The sequence below is a fragment of the Melanotaenia boesemani genome, chromosome 11, assembly GCF_017639745.1.
Source record: "Melanotaenia boesemani isolate fMelBoe1 chromosome 11, fMelBoe1.pri, whole genome shotgun sequence".
NCBI lineage: Eukaryota > Metazoa > Chordata > Actinopteri > Atheriniformes > Melanotaeniidae > Melanotaenia > Melanotaenia boesemani.
This window is the reverse complement of record NC_055692.1, coordinates 12,585,889-12,593,067: the sequence shown is the minus strand read 5'-3', so window position 1 is coordinate 12,593,067 and position 7,179 is coordinate 12,585,889. Positions and strand designations below refer to the sequence as shown.

Sequence of the window (7,179 nt, the reverse complement as noted above, 5' to 3'; positions counted from 1 at the left end):
CCGCAGTCTCACAGAAAGAGTGTGAAGATGGCTGAAGACATCAGCAGCAGAATGACACTTGGTCCAGTTGGAAAGGCACCGTTGCACAGATCTCCTTCACAACAAGTCATAGAGCCCACACATGCTATGCTGTTTTGGCAGCCCTTTGTTACCACATCATACCCTGCAAGCCAGAACAGAAAACCCCTCAGAAACAACTTAAAAATGACTGTAACATACAGTCTTGAGGTATTAGTATAGAAGTTTAGATTTTTAAAATGATTCTCTGCAGTAGTTACTTGAGCTTGTGAAAAAAGAAAACAACTTACCATCTACTCTGAGAGAGAAACATCGATTGAAAAGGACAGGACACGATTTGGTGTCTGTGCAGGATCTAGATTCAGCTGCTGTGCATGTGTAGCATCTCAATCCATCAGCTAAACAATGACACACAACACAAGTTCTTAACACAAAGCACAAACAAAACATGACTAATTTTATCTCCTTTTTTATTTTATTCTACATCGTGCATTGTATATTATAGTACTTGTAAAAAAAAAAGAAAAAAGACACACATAATTTTCAAACTTTTATCTTTTAAATAAAAAAATAACAAAATATATACAAAAGCTGAGTTCTCCTAAAATTAAACTGTTTGATTTCAAGAAAATATATTTTATTTATTTTCTTGGCTTATGTTTTGCTACTTGAGATCAACAAGGAAATGACTACTTATTCTAAAGTAGAAATAATCTGAGGTATAAACCCATGAACTTATTTCACACCCTGTAGTTCTTCTATTTAGTGTTTGCAGGATTATACAAACAATAGTAAATCATTGTTTTCAAGCCAGCAATGGCGCAGAACAAAACTAGCAGGTTACTAAAAAAGCAGTTTGTAACACCATCTCTCTTTGACAACCCTTCTTGGTTTTTACCACATCTGATCCTCACTTTTTATTTGTCCCTCAGTGTTTATCCTAATGTTAGCTTTTTATTAGTTTGTTTCTGGATCTTCTTGCATCTTCAGCCCTTTATGTTTAATTATTTTAATTCATACATCCATCTATCTAAATTCACTGTCAGTTCTCCATTATGGTCTTTACACCTTGCTTCACATTTCAGAAGTGGAAATAAACAGAAGAATGAACTCTCATAAGGGTTTAAAAGCCAAGTTTTTGACTTAAAAACTGGAACTGATGACGCCTGCCGAACATGTAGGGGCACCTGGTTGGTAGATCTGAGGAATCTGGAAGGACAATATGGTTCAGAGGTGAGAAATATATTCAGGAGCAAGCCCCTAAGTTTCATCGCAAAATCAGTTCTAAAATGAACAGGGAACCAGTGGAGGGATGTAAAAACTGGGAAAATGTTCTCACGCTTACATCTTCACATACGCTGTAACATTCTGGACCAGCTGCAGCTGTAAAAGACGGGTTTGGCCAACACAGACACGTATAGCAATAATAGTCCACCCGGGATTTAATAAATGCATAAAAAATCTTTCAAAGTCATTAAAGAATTAAAATTTTTTACTCTAAATAAGTGTTTAGAGTAAAAATTTTAAAAACAACTGGAGAGACTTTTTGTTTTAATATTTTTTAGCCAAACGTTGTATATTGCATTTTGGTACAACAAACAATAAAAACACTAACATAAACAAAACATGTCTCAAGTAAAAGTCAAATATAAACTGCTAAAATGGAATAAAAGCAGTACACAAAACATAATCCTTCAATAAAGTCACAAAAAAGAAATAAAATCTCATGTACCAATTTAAAATAAGCTACAAGACAAGGCAAGTTTATTTGTATAGCACATTTTATTTAGTGGACAATTCAAAGTGCTTGACATTAAACATTAAAAGCATTACAGATTGTGCAAAGAAAGCATTAGTAGTAGTAAAAGGCAGCAACAAATAGCAAAAATCACAATAAAATCATAAATTACATGAAATGATTAAAAGCAATTTAAGTTGAAAAGTTAGTGTGCAGATTTTATGCATAGTTGCATGATAAAAGAAATTATTTTAACCTGGATTTAAAAATGTCTACATTTGGTAAAAGTTTAATCTCCACTAGCAGTTTGTTCCACTTGTTTGCTGCATAACAGCTAAATGCTGCTTCTCCATGTTTAGTCTGGACTCTGGTCTGGACTAGTTAACCAGAGTCTTTGGATCTAAGAGCTCTGCTAGGTTTATATTCTCTGAACATATCACAGATGTATTCTGGGCCTAAACCAACAATCAGAAGGGTTTTAAAATCTATTCTGTGACTGACTGGAAGCCAGTGTAAAGATTTCAAAACTGGTGTGATGTGTTCAGATCAGATCCTCATTAGCATTAAATGTCATCTTATTGACTAAAACCATACTGAGCTATTCATATAACCCCACCATGTCTATGTCTCATTTATGTATGTGAAGAAGAGAGAGAGGTTAGATTGTTGATAATGAATTGAAAATGAGTTTCAACAATATCAAAAGTGTCAGCAAATGTTTGGGGGGCAGGATGTGTCATGAGTTACTTGACTCATGACTCTCACTTGTTTCCCCTTCTCTTTCTCTTCCCTTTTCTTGCTTCTGTGTGTTGTACAACAAAGTCTGTCCTGCCTAATTGTGTGTTCATGTCCAACAGGAATTGCTCAAGCATTTTAGCAGTTATGACACCAATAATTTTCTTTAGCTGATGTAAGGATACAAACTTAAAACTTTTAAAGACAGCAAAGGATATGGCAGGTAAAGAAGGGTCGAGGAGAAACAGTGAAATAGTGATTTGATTTCAAACTATGAGAGACAGAGGCAGGAAGTTTCAAAGGATAGAGAAATAAAGAGAGAGAGAGAGAGAGAGAGAGCGAGAGAGAGAGAGAGACGTCTCATCCCCCAGAGCAGAAGGTGGTAATTTAAAACGAAGAAGAAGAAGAAGAGTGGGACGCACGCTGCTGCGTCATTTACACGCTTCATGACGTTAAAACATGCGCCGCTATGTTTTGAAAAGCCGGGCTATGTTAGTTAGCAGGCTTGTTTTGCAATATTTATATGCACGCAAATTCCTACACAATGTTTAGATATATCTCTAAGTGAAGGTCAGATTAAAACATACCAGGCGGTTCAGCCCTCCACCGGAGACGCATTTCTGGACTGTTTCCATGATGGTCCATCTCGCTCTGAGCTGGAGAGCCGTATCATAAAAATCAATCCTGTGGAAATCCTTGTGCCTTATTGCAGACAGAACCAAAACAAATCTGGAGGTGACAGGTTTTATGTTAAATTTACACAAACAAATAAAATAGAAGTAAAAGAAATCCAGTCAAATTTTTAAAGAAGCAAGGTAATCATGGAAGGCTCAGTTGCAATTCTCAGAGAAAAGAAAAACCTCCAAAATAAATGTTCATTTTTGGGGGGTGGAAAGCTTTTTACAGACAGAGAGCACAAATGTACTCCACCTCCAGTGCTGGATTTTTGACACAGCCATGGTGGTACCACCTATCACAGCTGTCACAGGCAATCTGAAAATTTGAAAGACATTTGTGAATGTCAACATTCCCTTCCCATAATTCTTTACTTTCACTATGAGGATTACTTCCACTACACAATTAGAAAGCTAAATTCTTTAACCTTTAATGACACACTAACCCGTTCGAAAAATGTCTAATAATAACAGCAGTCTGTTAAGATGCAATATCTATTTCTAATTCCCAATTTAATAAATTTAATGTCATTACCCATTGTGGATCATCAATTTCCTCAAAGGCACAGTAATGGCAGAGGTTCTTGAGTGTTTCTGTAAGAAAATAAAATAATGTCTCATTGGTGACTCAATATCAAGCTTGCAGTGCATGACATGTAAATAGAAGGCACTGCTGAGAAAAATCCATAATCTGCAGACCAACATATGTAAAACTTGTTCTTATATATATATATATACTTAGATATTTTTTTTTGCTGTGTAAAGCCTAAAACAATCCATTACTTATTGACAGTATAACACAAAATAGTCAAGCCACAAAATAAACACACCGGAATCACGAAGGAGAGTGGTGGCAATGTTGAATCTTATGGTGTTTATGGCTTTTGTGTTCGAGTCAAAGGTAAGGGGATTTCCTTCCAGTATAGACTCAGCAAACTGAAGACAGATGGGTGAGTGAGTTGGTATAAAAGTATAAGTGTTTGATTACAGTGAAAATACCAAACATACAAAAATAACAAAAACAGGGGACTTAATAACTTTATCTAGTAATGGTTTAAATTTTTGCAATAAAAGTAATTACTCACCTTTAAGACAAAAACACCACATGACACCCCATCTCTCTGGGTTCCGTGTGGTAAAGTGCCACATACCCACCTAGACACATTGCAGCCTCTCTTCCACATGAATGCCCTTTCAGAAACAATGAAATATAGATTTTCCTGCTTCAAAAAGTACATAAATTTGTTTGCTGTCAGCAGTTTTCTTACCTTGTTGTTTCTAGACATCTTTTTGTCTTCACTTGTGATCCAGAAACAGAGATTTCTTTTCTGATGGATAAATGACCTTTGCAATTTGGAAAAAGAAATTTCACATAATCAATTTTAAATCTTAAAATCACTGAACAATTCCTTTTCTACCAAAGTAATCTGGAACACATGTACCATTGTACTGAGCAAACTGGACAACAATTTCAATAAATTGAACTTGAATAGAAAATAAATAGAATTAACAGAAATTTATCAGATTAGTTTTGAATTACTTATCATCGCTACAGTGTCCTGAGATGACAAGTGCAGTGAACTGCTACCATATAAAGAAACCTTAATTAAAGCAAATACATTAGTCATTCACTGTTCAATATGTTCTCTATAATTTGATCATTTGTTATGCCTACATAGAAATTAAAACTGTTGCAAACAAATGGCCTACATTTACATTTTAATTTATTTTTTTACATTTTGTTAGAATATTTAAACATTGTATTTTAGTCATTTCTGTTTAATAAGTTGTAAGAGCAGATGATGTTTAATCAATAATTTCACTAACAAATCCAAGTTACAACAGTTTTTTACCGTTAACATTCAGTGGTGATGTTCATTAAAAATGCCCATTATTATCTTGTACTTCGATGGGTCAGTCTAAAAATAAAGGAAAAATAATACTGAAATTAAAAAAGGAACACCACAATTGCAATCATATGTTAGAAACTGCTTTGCCTTGATTGTTATTTATATCATTTTATAACATCTAATAAAAAAAGATATATTTCTTTAAACACCTTGAGTCTGGAAGTTTTGTTTGTCCAGATGCAGGTCATCTCATAAGTCTCAATGAAGGCAGCTTGGTCAACATTGTGTTTGTTGAATTTTCTAACAAGCAATGTCAGATAGGCATTGATCACCTAAAAAACAAATCCATACATAAATATAGAGAGAGATATGTACAATATTCACAGTGGTAGCTCAAAATTAGTTGATCAGTATGAATTCAAGAATTTACTTGGTATCGATAGTAAAAACTTACCTCACTCTCCAGTTCTTGGTTGGGAGCAAGCCTTGAAATGTCCCAGGTAAATAATTTATAAGCCCCAATCTTTGAGAGGATCAAGTGGGAGTTTTGTAGTTTTCCAGACCACACCTCATCAACATCTAAAAAGACAGCAGGGTTAATTTATTTGCCTACACAATATTCAGTGATTACACAGATAAAAATAAATTCTGTAGCTAACTGTAAACAAATATTAAAAAGAAATTGCTGGCTATCTGTACATATTTTTTCATTAACTGAAGGAGTTGTATGAACATAAAATACTGAAACTTGTTCCAAAAATGATCATTTTACAATGCACAAAGGAAATATTTGTAATCATACATTTAGAGATCTCAGTCTCTGTGTATGTGGCCATTGAGGTCAAATGTGCTGTTGCATCAAAAGCTGCGACTTCGGCAGATGACGCACTGGATGCTGGGACCTCAGAAGATGACCCACTGGATGCTGTGACTTGAGCGGATGAAGCACTGGATGCTGGGACCTCAGAAGATGACCCACTGGATGCTGGGACTTCAGCAGATGACGCACTGGATGCTGGGACTTTAGTGGTGGTCATTCTGTGAGGTATACGTGGATTTTCCTCTTTGAAAAGTTTTAGGTGGTCAATGCTCACCTTTTTAAAAACAGCACCCTGATCTCCAAGAAGGTCTGCACTTTTTCAGTCAAGACCAGTTATTTTGAAGGGCCCAAGATAGTTTGGCTCGAGCTTCCCACCCTTTCGCTGCTGGCTCCTGACATTTTGGCGCAAAACTATGGCCATGGAGACTGTCTCCTCACCAACAACGTCCTCCACACTACTGTCCACCTGCCAAAATAAAACAAAAAAAAAACAAAAACAAAAAACAGTTTAAATGCTGTCAGTCTTTACCCTGGCTACTTTTCGCCAAAACTGGAATGAAAACAAATTTTTTTGCATGGTGTATGAATACTTTAATTTTGAGACCAATAACCACAAAAATGTATATTTTGGGATGTTCACAAACCGGATAGCTGTCAGGAATTTCGGTGGGATAACGTGCTTCCCTGCCAAACATCAGAAAGTACGGCGAATATTTAGTTGTTTGTTTTTTGGTTTGCATTGCGAACATGACTGGATCCAAATATTCATCCCATCTTTCTGGTCTTTGTTCAACCAGTTTGCAGAGGGCCCTGAAAAATAACAGTAAAGTATGTAGATATCATTTAAAAAAAAAAAAAATAGAAATTGTGAATGACAGAGAAAAGCCTAGTTGTGATGTCCTCACTTTTGAATTGTTCCATTCATTCTTTCTACCAGACCATTAGTCTGGGGATGATAAGGAGCACAAAGGCTTCTCTGAACTCCTAGTCTGGCACAAACACTCCTATTTATCTGGTAGAAACATAGAAAAAAATTAAAATTTCAATATGTTCAAACCCTGAATGAATTTTTAAATACAACATGTAAGATTTAATAATTCCAATATTACCTCATTAACAAATTCGCTGCCTTGGTCGGTGAGGATTCTCTTCGGTGCCTCAAACTGATACACAAATTTAGGTATCTGCTCAGTGACCTCATCAGCCCGTTTGGATTTGATTGGATAGGCTTGTGGCCACTTTGTGAAATAGTCTATCATCACACAGATATATTGGTTGCCACTGGTGGTTGTTTTCAGCTTTCCAATTAAATCCATTCAGCTCAAATGGTTCTGTATCCTGAAG

The 7,179-nt window shown here is 35.5% G+C and overlaps 1 long non-coding RNA gene across 2 annotated transcripts; it reads right to left on the bottom strand.

Annotated features, from left to right (window-relative positions):
* Positions 1 to 3,729: 3,729 nt before the first annotated feature.
* On the bottom strand, positions 3,730 to 4,592 carry LOC121648811. Of its 2 annotated transcripts, XR_006012038.1 has the most exons (4): positions 4,434 to 4,592; positions 4,251 to 4,356; positions 3,996 to 4,101; positions 3,730 to 3,759 (listed from the first exon to the last, which is right to left on the bottom strand). It is a non-coding gene; the product is annotated as an uncharacterized LOC121648811 (long non-coding RNA). The 2 variants fall into 2 exon arrangements; XR_006012037.1 differs by lacking the exon at positions 3,730 to 3,759 and having other exon boundaries at positions 3,908 to 4,101.
* Positions 4,593 to 7,179: the final 2,587 nt, after the last annotated feature.